This window comes from Ambystoma mexicanum, chromosome 12 (genome assembly GCF_040938575.1).
Source record: "Ambystoma mexicanum isolate Mex_15411 chromosome 12, UKY_AmexF1_1, whole genome shotgun sequence".
Lineage (NCBI taxonomy): Eukaryota > Metazoa > Chordata > Amphibia > Caudata > Ambystomatidae > Ambystoma > Ambystoma mexicanum.
In genome coordinates this window covers 977894793-977912633 of record NC_090936.1, presented here as the reverse complement: position 1 = coordinate 977912633, position 17841 = coordinate 977894793, and positions in this window count along the sequence as shown.

The window sequence follows — 17841 nt, the reverse complement described above, 5'->3', positions numbered from 1 at the left end:
ATGGCCTGTGGCGGCCATTCTTGCAACGGATGACGGAATTATAGAGACAATGTTGAACACCGCTGAGGGAGGCCACGAGACCTCGCGGCTCTATGAAGCCTTAATGTTAGGCACGACCGGGAATGAGCTCAGGAGCAGAGGAAAGTGGGAACACGAACTGGGCCTGGAATTTGACGACAAAGATTGGGAAGGAGTAACCCTCTATCACAAGAAAATCTCCAGAAACGCCCGCTTACAACTTATACAACTATACATCACCAACAGGGCTTACCTAACTCCGGAAACTATATCGAGTTTCAAGGGCGCCGCAATCCAGCTATGCCCTAAATGCAATGAGCCGAGGGCGGGAATGACTCACATGTTCTGGGGTTGCCCAGCGATACGCTCTTTTTGGACACAGGTACGGGAAAGGGTGGCAAAAGCAGATATCGAACTGGAGGTGCATGACCCTGTGGCCTGCATCCTGGGCAGATACAGCCGTGACCACAAAAACAAGCCCCTAAACAGACTCAGAGACTTAATTTATATCACGGCGAAAAGACGCATAGCCATGGGTTGGAAGAGCCCTAGAGGTCCGATCGAAGCGCAATGGTGGAACGACCTCACAAAGTGGGTAGCTGCCGAGACCGGAGCATGGGAAACCGCTATCCATGAACAAAGGCTGGACTCCAGTGAGGAATTACACCGCTGGGTGTCGCTGACCGTGCCTTTACTCCACCCCAGAGCGGTGGACGACCCCTCAGATGGATCGGCCAGCCCTGACCTCTAAACTGGCTTAATTTTTGAACGGTGGAGTTGACCGGGGTCCTGGGGGCGGGGGAGGTGTGGAGGGTGGTAATTGGGAAGTTATGGACGTGTAATACATACACAATACATGATAAGTTTTGTGGTCTGTTAATTTGTTGAAAATCAATAAAGAAAGTTTAAAAAAAAAAAAAAAAAACAGAAACCAGCTGGCCTCCTACAACCACTGGATATTCTACCGGCCCCCTTGCATACTCTTTCTCTTGATTTTATAATGTACTTACCTCCCTGTAAAGGTTTTAATACCATTCTGGTGGTTGTAGACCTGTTCTCTAATATGGCACATTTCATTCCATTCAAAGGACTTCCAAACGCTATCAGTCTGGCAAAAGCATTTCTTGAACAGATTATAAAACTGCATGGTTTCCCCTCAGTCCTAATCTCAGATCGTGGAAGCCAATTTGTATCCAACTTCTGGAGGAAATGTTGTACAATGGCACAAATCGATGTTCGATTATCCACTAGCCATCACCCCCAAATGGATGGACAAACAGAAAGAACAAACCAGACATTAGAACAGTTTCTACGTTGCATGCTGCATCAAGTGGAAGAGAATTTGACAGACTTGTTATGGATAGCGGAATACGCATACAATAACTCCATACACACCAGCACGTGACAAAGCCTGTTCTACACAATATACGGAAGACATGCACGTACCTCTGCACTAGACTCCCCCATGACCTTGGAAATGACAGCGGTAAAGACTCTACACACAAGCATAACCCAAGCCTTCAAAAGGGCAAATTAACATATGCTGCAAGCCAAAGACAGACAAAGACAATTCTCGTACGGGCATCGAAAGAAAGCTACCGATTACCAAGTTGGAGACAAAGTCTGGTTGGTATCAAAACATGTGCCCATAAAAGGTACCCAAAGCTTTCGTCCAAGATATCTAGGACCTTATACCATCGAATCGGTGATAAATCCGTTGGCCGTCAAGTTAGCCTTACAACCAAACATGCAAATTCATCCGGTGTTCCATGTGTCACTTGTAAAACCTGTACAACCAGGAACCCGAGTCTTAACACCACCGAAACCTGTGCTAGTTGATGGAGAGCCTGAATTTTAAGTAAAAAACATCCTGGATTCGAAACGTACCAGATCTAAGCTATACTATTTAGTGGACTGGAAAGTGTACGGGCCTCAAGACAGAACTAGGGAACCAAGTTAACATATTCACGCACCACGTCTGATTTAAAGGTTTCACTGGGATAACCCCACCAAACCCGGACCGGACAGGAAGGATACCCTGAGAGGGGCCTTGGGGGAGAGTGCTGTCATGACCACTGTGAGAGGGCACAAGTTGTGCCACAAGCAGGCTCCCACTAGAACCCTGAGGGCCTTATTACCACTGTAAAAGGGCTCCTGGAGCCAGTCCTGGTGCCTTTTGCACCAGGCTCATATGTAGGAAGGAAGGGCTGTTCAAACTAGGTCCCATTTATGTACATGGGCCTTTAAATCCAACATGGAAGCACCCACACAGTCTAATTCTAAGAACCAAGCCATGCGGTCTAGGGTTTAGGGTGTGACCGGCCTGGAGCTACTTTCCCTGGTACTAATTTACCTGAGCTATATAAACCACACCCTGACTGCAGAACACGCTTCGTGTTATTCTGCAACCCGCAGCGTGGCGCTCACCATGTCCAGCTCCTGGTCTTCAGCACCTTCCTGTAATCCTGCAAGAACAAGATTGTTCTATCTTACCTGAGAAAACACCATCCAGCACTCAGCATCTCAACTGGGCTGCAATCTGTGGAAACCGAGAGAAGAAGAAACATCACTCACCTGTGAGTACTAGCTTAAGGACTTCCGGCAAACCGCTACCACAGCTGCTGATCGAACATTGCGACCTGCAATAACGATAAAGGGAAAATCAATATTAGAACATGCAGTTTCAAAACATCGAATTCCATCAGTCTTACCTGAATTCCATCGTGCTACGCCACGCTTCCATCTGGAACACCACAACAACCTCTGCAAAGGAAAAGAGACATATTCAGGTTTGCTTTCAATATTAAACAACCGCACAGCGCTGTACTTACCTTAACGGATTCCGGAGGCCTGTTTTTCATCGCGCTCTCATCCACTCGCAGCACCACAGCGGCCTGTGAGGAGAAGCAGAAAACACAGGTTAGCTTTAAAAGACAATAAAGGCGCTGCGCTTCGCGCTTTCTCTTACCTAGAAAACGTGCCTCTCCATCCGGTACGCAAGCATAAAGACCTTCAGACCTGAAAAAAAGGAGATAAAGACATTAACAAATTCCCACCATAAACAGAACAAAGACTTACAATTAACAAACCTACCTGCCTACCAGCAGATTCGGGGTCACAGCAGGCCTGGGCCCAAGGAAGGCATACTGCACCAGTGAAGCAACTCAGGCAGCTCGCCAACAAAGGTCAAGCGCCCCTGCACAAGAAACGCGGGACGCATAGCTCACCCTACAAATAACTAAGATTCATTATTCAGCACTGGGCAACTATGCATACAGGGGTCCAGATCTCAGAGCCTTCCAGGCGCCCATGGGGATATCAGGTGAGTGTAACACCTGAAGAATGCTCTAAACTAACGTGAAGGAACTGAAACATGTTGAGGCAAAACACCAGGATTGTTTAGAGATTGGTTCTTTGGAAAACGATCTGTAGAGAACAGAGTTCATCCTTACAAGCTATATTGAATAAGTGAAGGTGGAACTAAACTGACCCATTTAATGGTGCTCGGGGATTGTGATTATTTAAAATCAATGATGCCCTTGTCACTAGCACTTTGTTTTTAAATGGATGTGATTTTATCATGATTTATGATTGTTGAATAAAATGTGTATGTTTTGTAAGTACCTCTGAGACTGAAGGGTTTGCTGTTGTGTAGAACTCTTTACTCTGTTACTTTACATACGGTATCTATTATTCCCTGACTGACAGGGTGAACGAGCATTCTCTTGTTGTTGAGAGTGTTCTTATGGGGTTTCCCCTCTTAATTAGAGGTAAGATTTATAGGCCTTATGCAAGCCAAAAAATAGGGCATGCATGGTGATGACCTTCTTTTGAATCTTAGACAAATGGAACCCAATCTAATTTGTTATTTACGATCTACTGTCAATGGTCTAAATACAGTCCACAAAATGCATGTTTTCTTGTAATGCAATGTCAATCTTGGTTTGTCATTGTGAGATATATTCAACATGTCTGAATCATACTATACACCAAGATCTATTTTGAGATGGCATACTCTGACTCCATTACCCATTCTTATTTTCAATGTTTGTAAAATACATATGTATCTCTAATATGTGCTATGGAAGATTATGCAAACTTCTTGTAAAATACATATCAACATGTTTGTATTTCTAATATGTGTTAAAGAAGATTATGCAAACTTTCTCTCCAATTGCAAGAAAATCTTCTGTAACGATTCTTTGGAATAGTGACATCCTCCAACCCTTTTCACCCACTGCCAGTGATTAGGAATCACGATTCTACAATTAATGTCCAGATACTATTCCAAGTGTTGTTTCATCTCATTTGCCCTGAAATATCACCCATTATATTTCTGTTAGGGTATATCCATACTAAACCTCACTTGTTACTAATACTCTTGTAGCACCTAGTATTAGATGCACATTAATAACCTTTTTTATTTAGAGGATCGTTGATAGTTATTTTCACTTCCTGACGACATTTTACACTAGCCTTTGTTGTGTTCAAATCCAATCACGAGTTCGAGCAAAAGAACTCAAATGATTGTTTAAATCCAGAATTACAATAAAATCTACCCAACTAATCCAGTTTTAAATATGTATAATAAAATACATATATACAGAAAAGCTGGCTTTTGAGAGTATTAAAAATATGCCAACTGAAATGTACATACAATCACTTTTGCGCTGGGGATTTCGCCCTGCAATGACAAGGTTTGTTTACTTCTGATGTAACACGCACGTCGGCGTGTGACATCATCGAGCATTGCGTCGTACTTGTTATGCAATCCTCCATAATTCATATCAACACTTAATTACGCTACTAATCTCATAGAAATACCAGGGCTAGCCAGGTCTAGTTCACCAGGTGTAATTGTTCTAATTTCTATTATGAATGCCTCCATACTCACTAACCATAGAATTGTAATATCCCCAAATCACTCATATTGGGTGGTTTTCTGGTGCAGGTGAGGTGCCCCAACACTATTTTTTGAAGATATTTATGTCTTAAATTTCAGAATGCCATCTCATTTGTGCCTTTTTCCTCTGTATTTTTCTTTCATGAACGCCTCTGTAAACCCTGACTCCAACCCTTATACTGTGGTATGTATTTCAATTTTATAATTTCTTCCTCTATTTTGGTATTTTATAATCTTTTTATTTTTTGATAATGTGCATTATATAATGCCTGTATCATTCGGCTTTTTCTTTTTTCCTTACACTATCCATGTTAACCTTTGTCGTAATGTCCATTTCTAAATTTGTTTTGCGTTTCTATATACTATACAGCCTTGAAAACGACCGACATGGACGAAACACGTGTCGGCTGCTTACTTTATGATTAGATATGATCATATGATCCAGAACAGAATTGTATCTTTCACTTTTAATCTGACTGGCAATACTTGCAAATCCAACCTATAACTGTATAACTGGTAGGAAGCTGCTCCCGCAAGGAAGCAACTCTTCGTGAATTTTGCATTTAATATTTTATACTTTTATCCTGACTCCTGTGCATTGACTATTGTGCATTAATCAGTAGCAATATTGTGTGTTACACTTGTTGTTCTTTTATTCTGCCTGTATGAAAGAAGGATCATTACGATCAGAATGACTGCCACGGGTCGCTCGCGTTAGGCAGCGCTGTGTTCTTTTTATCCCTCCAGTTACTTAAACGACTCCTGGAGTCCTCTTTCTTTGTTCACTGCTCATTGGCCCTGCCCTCTGCCTCGCTCCCATCCCGATCCCCGCACTTATGTGCTGGATCGGTCGCCCGCGCAGCGGACAGGCGCAGCGGGCGCGCCGCCAGCGCGCCAAAGGCGCGCTTAAGACAAGCCCGTCTGTGCCCGTCCGTGCTGGGAAGGGCCGCAAGGAGACGTTAGGCAAAGACCTTCTGATCTCTCTGGCTCCCCCTGACACTAAATGGCCAACTGGTTGGAAGACCCTTATATCCACTACTAGTCTGCCCCCCACTATCACGGAACCTTTGAGAGCCGCCCATACTCTATGTCTCTTAAACACTAGATCCCTCCCGGCGCACGCTGGTGAAATCTGGGATCTGCTCTCAAACAGGCAATCAGACATTTTATGCCTGACAGAAACCTGGCTCACTCCGAGCTTGGCACCTGCCATAGTCCAAGCTCTCCCCTCTAATTACCGTATCCTACACCAGGACCGTCCTCCCCCTAAGCGTGGTGGAGGCATTGCTGTTATTTTTAAAGACACACACACAGTTACCCAGCTACCTTGTCCTTCTGCATCTAGTATGGAAGCTCTCCTGTGTCGATGCACACTTTCTTCTTCTAGTAGTATTCACCTCCTGCTTATTTATCGCCCCCCCGGTCCCATTGGTCGCTTTGGGCTAGACTTTGCCGATCTCGCTGCCGACCTTAATCTGCAGTACTCCAATCTGGTGATACTAGGTGATTTTAACCTACATTTCAATCTACCCAGATCGGATGAACTCAACTCCTTCTTTGACAGCCTTTCTGATCTTCACTTCTGCCAACTGATCCAAGTCCCCACCCACCTTTATGGCAATATCCTGGAACTGATATTCGTAAAGGATACCTTGCTGGTCCCCGGTCTGATTGAGCCTGTGACCTGGTCTGACCATCACCTGGTCACATGCTCACTTCAGTCAGCCCCTCCTCCCTGCAAGATTCTACCCTCCAAAAAACCTCTCTGCTCCTGGCGCTCGGTCGATCCTAAAGCACTTAGTGCCCTGATAGCTTCCAACTGTATCCCCCTGTAACCCCTTACACTTGCCGCACTTTCTCAGACACTGACGACTGCTGCCAATCATCATGCTCCATTGAAACTTACTCAAGGCCGCAGACTACCGTCTCAACCCTGGTTTACTGATTTACTAAAAAATGCTCGCCTCCAACTCAGACAAGCCGAACGCAAATGGCGGACTAACTACGATCTAGCGCTTAGAGACCTGTACAAGATCAATCTCTCCACCTACTTAGCCAGCGTTAAACTCGCCAAATCAACATTTTTTGCCCAGAAAATCGAAAATGCTTTACTTAAACCAAAAACCCTATTTTCTATTGTTCACTCCCTTGCTTCCTCAGAGTCGCTGACCTCTATGGTTAAGCCATCTCAAAAACTATGCAATGATCTCGCATCCTTTTTCACCACCAAAATTGATGCGATTAGATCTAACATTGCTAAATCTCTGACGAAATTGCCTCCGGACATCATCGACTTTATGCCTCCCGCCCCTACTGATTGGTCTCCTAGATGGTCGACCTTTCCTCTGCTTAGTGAGGAAGAAGTCATGACAGCCATATCAAAGATTAAATCCTCTTCCCCTGAGGACGCCATCCCTGCTATCATTATGAAAACGATCGTCCGAGACATTCTGGCTGTAATTACTGCGGCCATTAACAACTCCTGCCAAACGGGACTGGTCCCCCCTGAACTGAAATCTGCCAGGGTTATTCCCCTTCTCAAGAAGCCCTCTCTTGATCCCACCGTCCCTGCCAATTTCCGCCCGATCTCTCTTCTTCCATTCCTGGCTAAACTCTTGGAATCACTGGTTTCACCCCTTCTGTCTTCCTTCTTGGAATCTTCTAATATTTTTGATCACGCACAGGCAGGCTTCAGACCTGGTAGAGGGACGGAAAGTGTACTTGTCTCCGTACAAGATGATGTGTCCAGACTGGTTGATGCGGGCGGAGTAGGGGCCCTAATCCTGCTGGATCTATCTGCCGCATTCGACACAGTGGACCATTCCATCCTTCTATCACGTCTCGCACAGATTGGGATCTCTGGTACTGTTTTCGCCTGGTTCACTTCCTTTCTTTCTGACCGCACCCAGACTCTCACCATGCCTCCCTTTCTTTCTGCCCCCTGTGCCCTCACCTGTGGTGTTTCCCAGGGATCCTCTCTCTCTCCGATCCTGTTCAACATTTATATCTGGGCACTGGTCTGCCTTATCTGCTCTTACGGACTTAACTGTTATTCCTATGCGGATGACACACAGATCTTGATCCGGCTTGATCAGGATCAATCTGTGGTCGCAGCCCGTCTTCATGATTGCCTCAAGTCAGTCGGTATTTGGATGGACCAAAATTGGCTCAAACTTAATGGTGATAAAACGGAAGTAATGCTTGTTGGCTCCCCTCCGAACCCCTCATTATGGACCACCGCTTTCTGGCCCACATCATTGGGTCCTCTACCCTGTCCCGTAAACAAGGTAAAGAATCTGGGGGTTATCCTCTCTGCCTCCCTTTCTATGTCAAATCAGGTCTCGGCTGTCTGTCAGTCTGCACACCACCAGATCAGAGGTCTAAAGAAGGTGCTACCTATGATCCCAGAAACCATGCGTCCCCCGGTGGTGGCGGCACTGGTTCTCTCACGGCTGGACTATTGTAATTCCTTGTACTTATCCCAACCGACGGGTCTGCTACAACGCCTCCAACGTATGCAAAATCTGGCAGCCAGACTGGCCACTGGGTCCCCCTATGGCGCCCACATCTCACCGGTACTTCGCCGTCTCCATTGGCTCCCGGTTGCACAGCGTGTTAACTTTAAGTCATTGTGCATTGTCCACCGGGCAGTTCACGGCTTAGGAGCGGAATTCCTTCAAGCTAAATTTTCCCGATATATCCCGGATCGGGACCTTCGCTCCTCTACAACCAACCTCCTTAAGGTCCCCAGGTTCAATCGGGAAAGATATGGCGGCAGAGCCTTCTCTATTACCGCAGCCAAGCTCTGGAACACTCTGCCACTATCACTTAAATCCTCGGCCAATCATCTAGCTTTCAGGAAAGCTCTGAAGACCACCCTGTTCTAACATCTCTGTCCTTACTGAGCTCGCAGCCTCCCTACCAGTGCCATGATGCCTTTGGGCGACCATGCGCTTTACAAATATATATAACATAACATAACATAACATAACATAACATAACATAACATAACATAACTGATCTGGGCTCTATTAGTGGGATCCCAGTGGAAGTAACCGTCCCAGCAGGTCATTTCTTTCCAGCAATTTGGTATAATAAAACTTAAGGTGGTGAACGTAGCGCACTGGTGGTCTTTTAGGTGAACCCCCTAGCCTCCATATCCCCATAAATCCAAAGAACCAGGCAGGAAAATCCAAAGGAGAACACAAGAACAAATCCAGAGACACGCTGGAGGTCCAAACACAAGGTGAGCAGAGTTCCAATACACTGCAATCAAAAGTGAAGAATAACAACAATCCATTCCAGAGCCATAGGTCATGATGTAGAAACACAGGAGAAAGTATGAGAACAACAAGGATATCAAAACAAGAAGATTACTCACAGGAAGCGTTGAGAAGCAGGGTCTATTTGTTTTTCCAGTTCCTTTATTTGCAGGATGCAGCAGTTGGCGTTGCACTTTCATGCATTGTGTGAAGTCATCACATAATTCTGCGAGATGTGTGATGTCATGCTGTCACGTTTGGAGCATGGACATGGATGCCAGGAAACAGAGTGCCAGGTAGGAGACCAGGCGCCATGGCAACCACCATGAAGCAAGACGCGTTCCTCGTGTCGAGTCAAGACCCTGACAGTAGGGAAATTGAGAGAAAGCATTCCAGTGCTTGGTGGGCCAAGACAGAAAAGGAACAAAACCGAGATGGGACACAGAGAGGACTCACTGATGAGGCCCAACAAGGCCGAAACATGTTTGGGGATGCTTATGGTCTTGTGCAGATGGGATGTGACCTAGCAGTTCGGGCTGGACTGCCCCTTTTGGGGTGGGACCAAGCCTAATTTGCATATGGTTTTTCCCCTTCTGTAATGGATTGGCAGGCGAAGAACGATGGTCTGGAAGGTTGCCTAGAGCAACACCAGTGGTTAAGATTCAGTCTAAACCTTCCAGCCATCACCTCTTTGTTTTTGCTTTGTCACCCCGAGTGGGACGGGTATGCCCAGACGTGGGTCCCGTGCCTGCTGGGCCTAGAGACCCATGCTACTCCTCACTGATGAGGCCCAACAAGGCCGTAACATGTTTGGGGATGCTTGTGGTCTCGTGCAGAAGGGATGTGACCTAGCAGTTCGGGCTGGACTGCCCCTTTTGGGGTGGGACCAAGCCTGATTTGCATATGGCTTTTCCCCTTCTGTAATGGCTTGGTAGGCTCCTCAAATTTTCAATTCTGAGTTATTCAATTTGAATTGTCATAAGCAACCCTGGTGTTCGCAAATATACTGGCCTCATTGGTCAGTCTACTCCAAGAAAAAGGGCACCCTACCCACCCACATCTCTATTTCGTTCTGATAAGTCTCCTCCAGGATGAGGTAATGTCACACATGGATTGGTTGGTGGGGATCACCTATATTTCACAGGCTACAAACTAGTTCGAATAAAATCTCAGCTTACTCCTTCTTAAAACATAGTTTATAAGGATTATTTTCCATGTGGTTCTGGTTAAGGCTCAGTGTCGATGAAGGATGACTAAGTCGAAGAGGGCTGGTGGTTGACGGTGGAAGATCATGTGGAACAGGGCCAATGATTGCCCATCAAAGGGCATTGGTCTTCAAACTAGGTAACTCAATAAAGTGTTCAGCGCTATTCTGGCATTTCTCACTTTCTCACTAAAGGACAGCCTTTTAAAAAAAATATTATTTGTATTAGTTTTTGCATAATAAACAAACTATAATCAACCATCCCCTCTCCGTCCCCCATAACAACAGAACATTACATTTCTTCCCTGTCTCCACTTCCTTGGGGACACCTCCCCTCTCCTTAACATGGTATCCAATATTAACAAATTATGTGGGCATCATTGTTTCAATTCCCCAGTCTAGTTGAAATTGCACACTCTCCCCTTGTATTCTATGCGTGACCCATTCCATTGTCAGCATGGCAGACAAGAAGTGGAAAAAAGTGGTTATTGGTGGGCCATTTTCTGCTGTGCAGTCTGGTCCCTGTTTTCATTGTGGAAGTAGGAGCCTCAGTGACCTGAATTCCTACTTCCTTTTAAAAAAGCTCAGTCCAACGTGGATCGCGGCATGTGGCGCAGACATAAAGTGGCCAGAAGTAGTTATTGGTGGGCCATTTTCAGCTGTGCTGTGCAGTCTTTTCCGTGTTTTCATTGTGGGAGGAGGAGCCTGGGTGATCTGAATTCCTGCTTCCTTTTAAAAAGCTCAGTCCAGCACGGAGTGCAGCGCAGACAAGAATTGGCCAGTAGTGGTTATTGGTGGCCCATTTTCAGCTTCACTGTGCAATCTGTTCACTGTTTTCAGTGTGGAAGGAGGAGCCTGGGTGACTTGAATTTCTGCTTCCTTTTAAATACCTCAGTCCAGCGCAAAGCGTGGCGCGGACAAGAAGTGACCTAAAGTGTTTATTGGTGGTTCGTGGTGGGGCAGTCCGGGCAGAGAGCACGGAAGAATAGGTAGGCCTATGTGCACAGACAAGGTGGGACCGCACTTTATGCGGATTTCGTGTGACTGCATTAGCTGGCTGTGGTTACCCGGCAATCTGAGTTTTGTTTTCATTTACATGCGGCAAAGGAGATCTTTGTAATAATGTCCACATAAGAAACCAGCTGCTACTTTTCCTCTGATGGTTTTATCATCTCCCTGGTAGCGAGCACCGCCTCTCGGAGCTCGCTCTACTTTCCCCTCGCTGATGGGTTACATTGTTACCTGCTCTGTGAGATGAAATTGACACTGTGGTTGCATTGTGAGCCTAACTTCTGGCAGCTGTAAACTGTTGTGGATAAACGTGAGTGTCAGAACGGAGGCCAGGTGAGTCTACTACGGTGTATTGAATCCACTTCTTAAAGCAACTCTTAAAGGTTAAGCAATGCTCGCAAGAGTTCGTTTCCACCTGACTTGAGGTGCCTAAGAACAGTTGGGCTTTTCGACCCCAGCCCTTTAGATGTTTTAAGAAGCCAGCTAACTAAGCAGGCCGCTAACATGGACTCAACTTCCAGTATCCCTGCTGCTGGGAGTAATCACACGAAGCAGATCCCTTCACAAACTGAATACCAACCTGTTTGTCAGTAACATCAGATAATAAGTGTGTCAGGATGGATACTGAATGTCGTATATTCCCTGACACTATAATACCCATGTCGCCCGTGCTGGCCAATGTGCTAAGGTGCCGGAGTCACAGCTTTAAGCTGATGTTGTGGCATGTGCTAGTGGGGGAAGAACTCTATCCTGCAGCCACTGTCTCCCTGAGGGTCGGGGAGGCTTTAAGTGGCTCTCAAATGGGGGGTACAGTTGACAGTGGCAAGTCACTGCTGGAACGGGATCTGGTGGTTTATCTTATCTCTGATGTGTCCACACGAAGTAGGGAAGCGCATAAGGCCTTCTCTAGACTTTAAAACCAATGATTGTATTGTACCTGAGGAAACTCCTCAGATGGATGACCTAATTGAAATCATGCTACATCGCCCAGACAAACAGCTTGATACATCAGACCATACCAACACAAATGCCAACAGTGTGTGGAGGGGGGGGTTCTTGTGAGCAAAACCTGGAAATGCAGTGGTGTGAAGAAGCAATTATTTCTCCTGTGCTGGCAAATGGATGTGCTGGGGCTGACTCTGTTTTGGCAAACACCAATGCCTGGAAAGGTCAACAGGAGACACGTGACCAAGATGATCATATTCTTCATGCAATGTCCTTTCCAGGCTTGTCTCGCGTATTGAATATGATGGACAAAGGTTGTGATGTTTTGAACTTTCAAATGCAGCAGGTACTTCATTTTAAAGGACTTCTGTGAAAAAATAGTGTTTGGGGAAGGGGACATTACTGAAGCTAACAATGAGTTACGAGGGCGTCCCCCAGTTAGTAAGGTGGCAATGGGGAGTGTAACTGATGGGGGCACTGACAAATTGCCACAATTGCCACAAGTGTCACCTCACTAGTGTTGCCAGGAGAATTTGATTGGGCCTCGGCACCCCTGCTGGGTGATAAGTTCGCTCAGGTTTCTGGGTGCATTTCCATGATTGCTGGTAGCTTGGTGTACGAAGAGCCAGTGAGTGAAGACCCTCTTCTGACAGTCTCATTGCTAGATAATGATACGTCCATGGTGGAGGTTTTAAAGGTTGATAGGGTCCTCAATGGTAGTATGGGTTTGCAGAGTACTTCAAATCAAGTGCAAAGTGGTGGCCCTATTAAACCTACAAAGCATCAGAAATCAAAGAAACTGTAAGGCCCCTTGTAAACAATGAAATAATGGTTCCTGAATGTCTTTATGCAAATTAAGGTTTAATCTGGATAATGTATCGGGAAAACTGGAGGCAACCTCAAATGCTGCCACTAAAGCCCCACTAGGTGCGCGCACACAGCCTATAATCTGGGTCGTCTAAAGTAAATGGTAAATGTAATAAAACAATGCCTGCTTTGAGCAAGGGCGCGATCACACACGTTTTAAAGCTGTTACATGAAGGGGATTGCTCCCTTGATCTGAGCAAAATATCTGTATATCCAGTTGGTGGCAAACACTGAGGGAAATCTACAGCCCACTGCCCAGGCTTTTAGTCCAAGACTAGGGTCACAGGAATTATATCCACAGGTATACCCAATATTTTGTACCTTAGAGGAGAAAATGAAGGGATGGGAACAAAACTGTTGTAAAAGGCCCCAATTCATACTCCTGGGGTGGGAAAACTTCAAATAATTAGGCCCCACTCGCCCAAAGAAATGTCTGGTACCTGCGAGCGCAAGTCAAGGGAGTTGAAGGGCGTAAAGGAACAATCTTTTGTTGGGTCCCTGTCTAAATTTGTGGGTCGTCTATTTGGGTGGCCTGGTGAAAGACCACTGAATAGGCAATGCATTATGTCTTTACTCCACTCCCTTATGGTAAAAAGGGCCATTCCTGCCGAAAGTCAGGCATTCTTTATCTTGGGTTATGAACTATTTGAAGATATGATTGCCCTTGATGCAAGGTATTGTGACCCGCATTCTAGGGTGAGGTTCGATATGGGTACCATTGCTATTGATAAGCAGATGACTGTGAGACTGGAGAGTGATGTTTCTTGCTCCAATCAGTCACCTAGAGCAAACTCAAGGCCTAACATCAAGACAGGTTAGTTACGACTGGCCTGCCATTGTTGAATCTCTACACAACAGAGTAAGGGCTGATGAGTATTGTGTATGAGGATCTAGGGTATCACTACTTTCCTGGAACTCAAGGGACTTTCCCTGACTCCTGAAGAATAGTAGTATATTGAGAATGACCGTTATTTGCCTTTAAGAAACGTTATTTTTGATTTGATTTGATTTATTGATTTATAAAGCGCTTTACACCAAGGCGCTGTACAGTGGAACAACATAATACATAACAACATCAACAATATAACAGTGGAAGCAAAATTACATTATGAATCATTCAACAAAGCAGTGAAAAAAGCAATTAACTGAGGGGGAGAGGGGGAATGAGGGGGGACTGGGTAGGGGGAGGGGTGATGATGAGTTGGAGGAGGGAAATGGAAGGGAGAGAGAGGGGAGGTGGGAGAGGGGAGAGAGAAAGTCAGGGGAAAGAATAAGGAGTGAGGGGAAGCAGAGAGGGAGGGAGATTTCAAGGAGGAGAATGAATGAGGAGGGATTTAAGGGAAGTGCGGAATGTGGAGAACGTCGTGATGGAGTGGAGTGCGAGAGGGAGTGAGTTCCAGTGCAGAGGCGCTAGGAGTTGGAAGGAGCGGAAACGGGAGGAGGCACATGGGGATGGAGGTACAGTGAGAAGGAAATGGTCAGCAGATCGAAGGGAACGGGAGGGGGAGTTGAAAGAGAGAAGGGAGGAGAGATAAGGAGGAGCAAGACCATGGAGGGATTTGAAGACAAGGCAGAGAAAGTAGAATTTTAGCTGAGAGTGAAATGGTAGCCAGTCAAGGTAAGAGAGCGAAGTAGAGATGGAGTCACGGGAGGTAAGGAGACGAACAGCAGAGTGGTAAATGGATTTAAGGGGCGCAAGATGAGATGTAGGTAGTCCAAAGAGTAGAGAAGAGCAATAGAAGAGGTGGGAGAAGATGAGAGAGGAGATGATTTTTTATGATTAATACCCTGTTGTAGAATGGCTAAGGGTCTTTTTTAATAAGGCAAAACAAGGGTCAAAGGGTCGCCCATTTGGTGGACTATTGACTGCAGAAAAGGGTGCTCGGGGGTTCTTAGTAAAACAAATAAGAAGAACTAGAAATTATATTTTATTAGCCTCAATGGAGTGGCAGAGCCATCCTCGATGATGGTGCATAAATGTCTTTTATTTAACGTATATTTTTGTGTTTATGTTTAGTGAATTTATACATGTCATTTTTGTTGTTAGCAGAATCTCCGAAAGAGGGTGGAAGTATAATTGTTGTAGGGGATTTTAACTCTGAATGCCTTGACCCTTCCTGGTATGGATGTATTGACAGACTCTTGACCTCAAAGAGAGCACGTGTAAGAGACCTAAGAATTAGGCAAGTCTTTGAGGCATGGGAGCTGTCACTTTTGAATGGTAACACCCAAGCGGAAAACCTCCCTATTTCACTTGGTGTAATACTTGGGGTTCAACTTTAGATTACATCTTTATTTCCTCTGACCTTTGACTAAGAGGTGGTGATTTGTCTATTGTCCCATCGCACTCGAGCGATCATTGTATGCTCCAGTATAGTATCCCACTATCCAAGATTGCGATTCAGGCAATTGAAAATTGAAATGTAATTATTAGATCAAGAGACCACACAGTATTATGACATCCTCAAATGGCACCAGCATTTAACAGTTTGGTTTGTGCTAATCTTGAGTTGAATAGTGTGAAATTGTGTAACCCGCTTGAATTTGAGCCGACTATTCAGCAACTATTGGGAAGTATAACCGCATCTAAGGCCTTAACCAAAATAGCAGACGGTTTATATCGTACGCATGCTTTTGATAGGGCCGTAAAAGTGCGTAAGCAAGCTTTATGCCTTAATTTAAAAATACTGCAAAAGATTAGGCGCCTTCCGGTTGTGAGGATTAGTAAATTAAAAACATCCTTTAAAAATTGGCTAAGGTGTCACACATGTTTGATGTATATTAAAGATGCGGAAAGGATACTCTGCTGTTTAATTAGGAGAAATACTAATTCTTTTTGGCATCTAATTAAATCAGAACGACATGAGCACCTGCTTCACTGAAAGTCTCTATCTGGGGATATATGGCTGGCACACTTTACCAAGCTTTATGAAAAAGAAACTGTGCAGACTGTGGAATTACATGGGGAAACTAGGTGGGAGGAGGCGTTCCATCCGGATCTGGATCTGGATCAAATTGCATGTTTTATAAGGCATCGCAAGAAGTCCAATGCCCCGGGTCCAGATGGGCTGTCAAATCTCACTTTAAAGTCTGATGTGAATTTATGGTCCAGGGTTTTGTTGGGAATGTTTCATAACATTGTATTAACTCAAGTTATCCCGCAGTAGTGATACTGATCTTTTGGTGGGGCGGTCGAATGCTTCCAGCAAATTATAGACCGATTTCACTGATGGACTCTACAAACAAAATGTTTGCAAATGTTCTTTTGAGCGAATTACAATGTTGGGCTGTAAAATCGAGATGTCTAGACATGTATTAGTCAGGGTTTAAGAAAGGTGTGGAGACAGCCTTAAATTCTTTTATGATTATGTTACCGGATAGGCACGCACGAGCACAGGGTAGATTGGTTTATTTAGCCTTTTTGGATATATTCAAAGCTTTTGATTGTGTTACCGAGCACAATTGTGGGAAACAAAGATTTTCTATGATTGTACCTACCCCCACCCCAACCCCCCCGCCCCCCGGCTTTGGTGAGTATCTTAATAGCTCTACAACATGAAACTAAAATAAAGATCTGGCTAAATATCCTGGGGGGATGTATGAGATGAGTCGATGCATATTGTGGCTTGCGTCAAGACTGTGTCCTGCACCTTTCTTATTTACTGGGACAATGTGAAGACTAATCCTCCATCTATCGGGTAAATGAAGGTGCAATATTTAAATTATACCAATGATATGATTACATGTGATTGATTTTTGGAGTTGAAACCTGCGGTTCAGAGCTAGACTGGAATAAACTGGAAGCCGTGATGTGGAGCAAAGTCCTTCAGCTACCCAACTCGGTCCCTATGGCAGGTATTAGACATGAGCTGGGTCAGGTTACTGTTCTGGCCCAAGTTAACTGGAAAGTATTGCAGCTATATGAGCGGATGTTTTCCCCTCCGCATGCAGCTTTATATACTATATTGAATGACCTGCTGATAAAGAAAACAAGTAGAGTTCTTGTGGCTTGGAGTCAGAAATGTATAGACCTACTCCTGAGGATTACCTCCTTGCCAGTCGAGCCGGTCACTAATCCCAGGAAAACGAGACAAAAATAGTTTGAAAGCGATTTGATTTGAAATAGGGAGATTTTATTGAGGTATACGTTTTTTAATGATCATTTTAATTAGTCATTTAAGAGTATTTATGTTTTAGCACTTTGCCTTTTAAAGCGCCCATATCAGGATTTTAGGATTTCGGCTTTCAGAATTAAGTTGAATCTGTACCCGACAAATGAGATCTTGGGGGCTAGAGCCAGAATACCAACAGAATACCGACATAATATTATCTGTGTCAGTACTGTAATGTGCATATTGAGACATTAACACATATTTTATTTCTTTATTGAGCATTTGTTAGGCGCCTATCCATCAAAATGGTTATGTTAGGTTATCTACACTTGTAAAGCACATGGTCGCATTTGTTAGGCGCCTATCCATCAAAATGGTTATGTTAGGTTATCTACACTTATAAAGCACATGGTCGCCCAAGGGCATCATGGCGCTGAAGAGGAATACTACTCAGGCAGGAGAGGAAGCCACGGGGTAGAGAGCTAAAAGAGAATGGTCTTAAGTGCTCTTCTAAAGCCA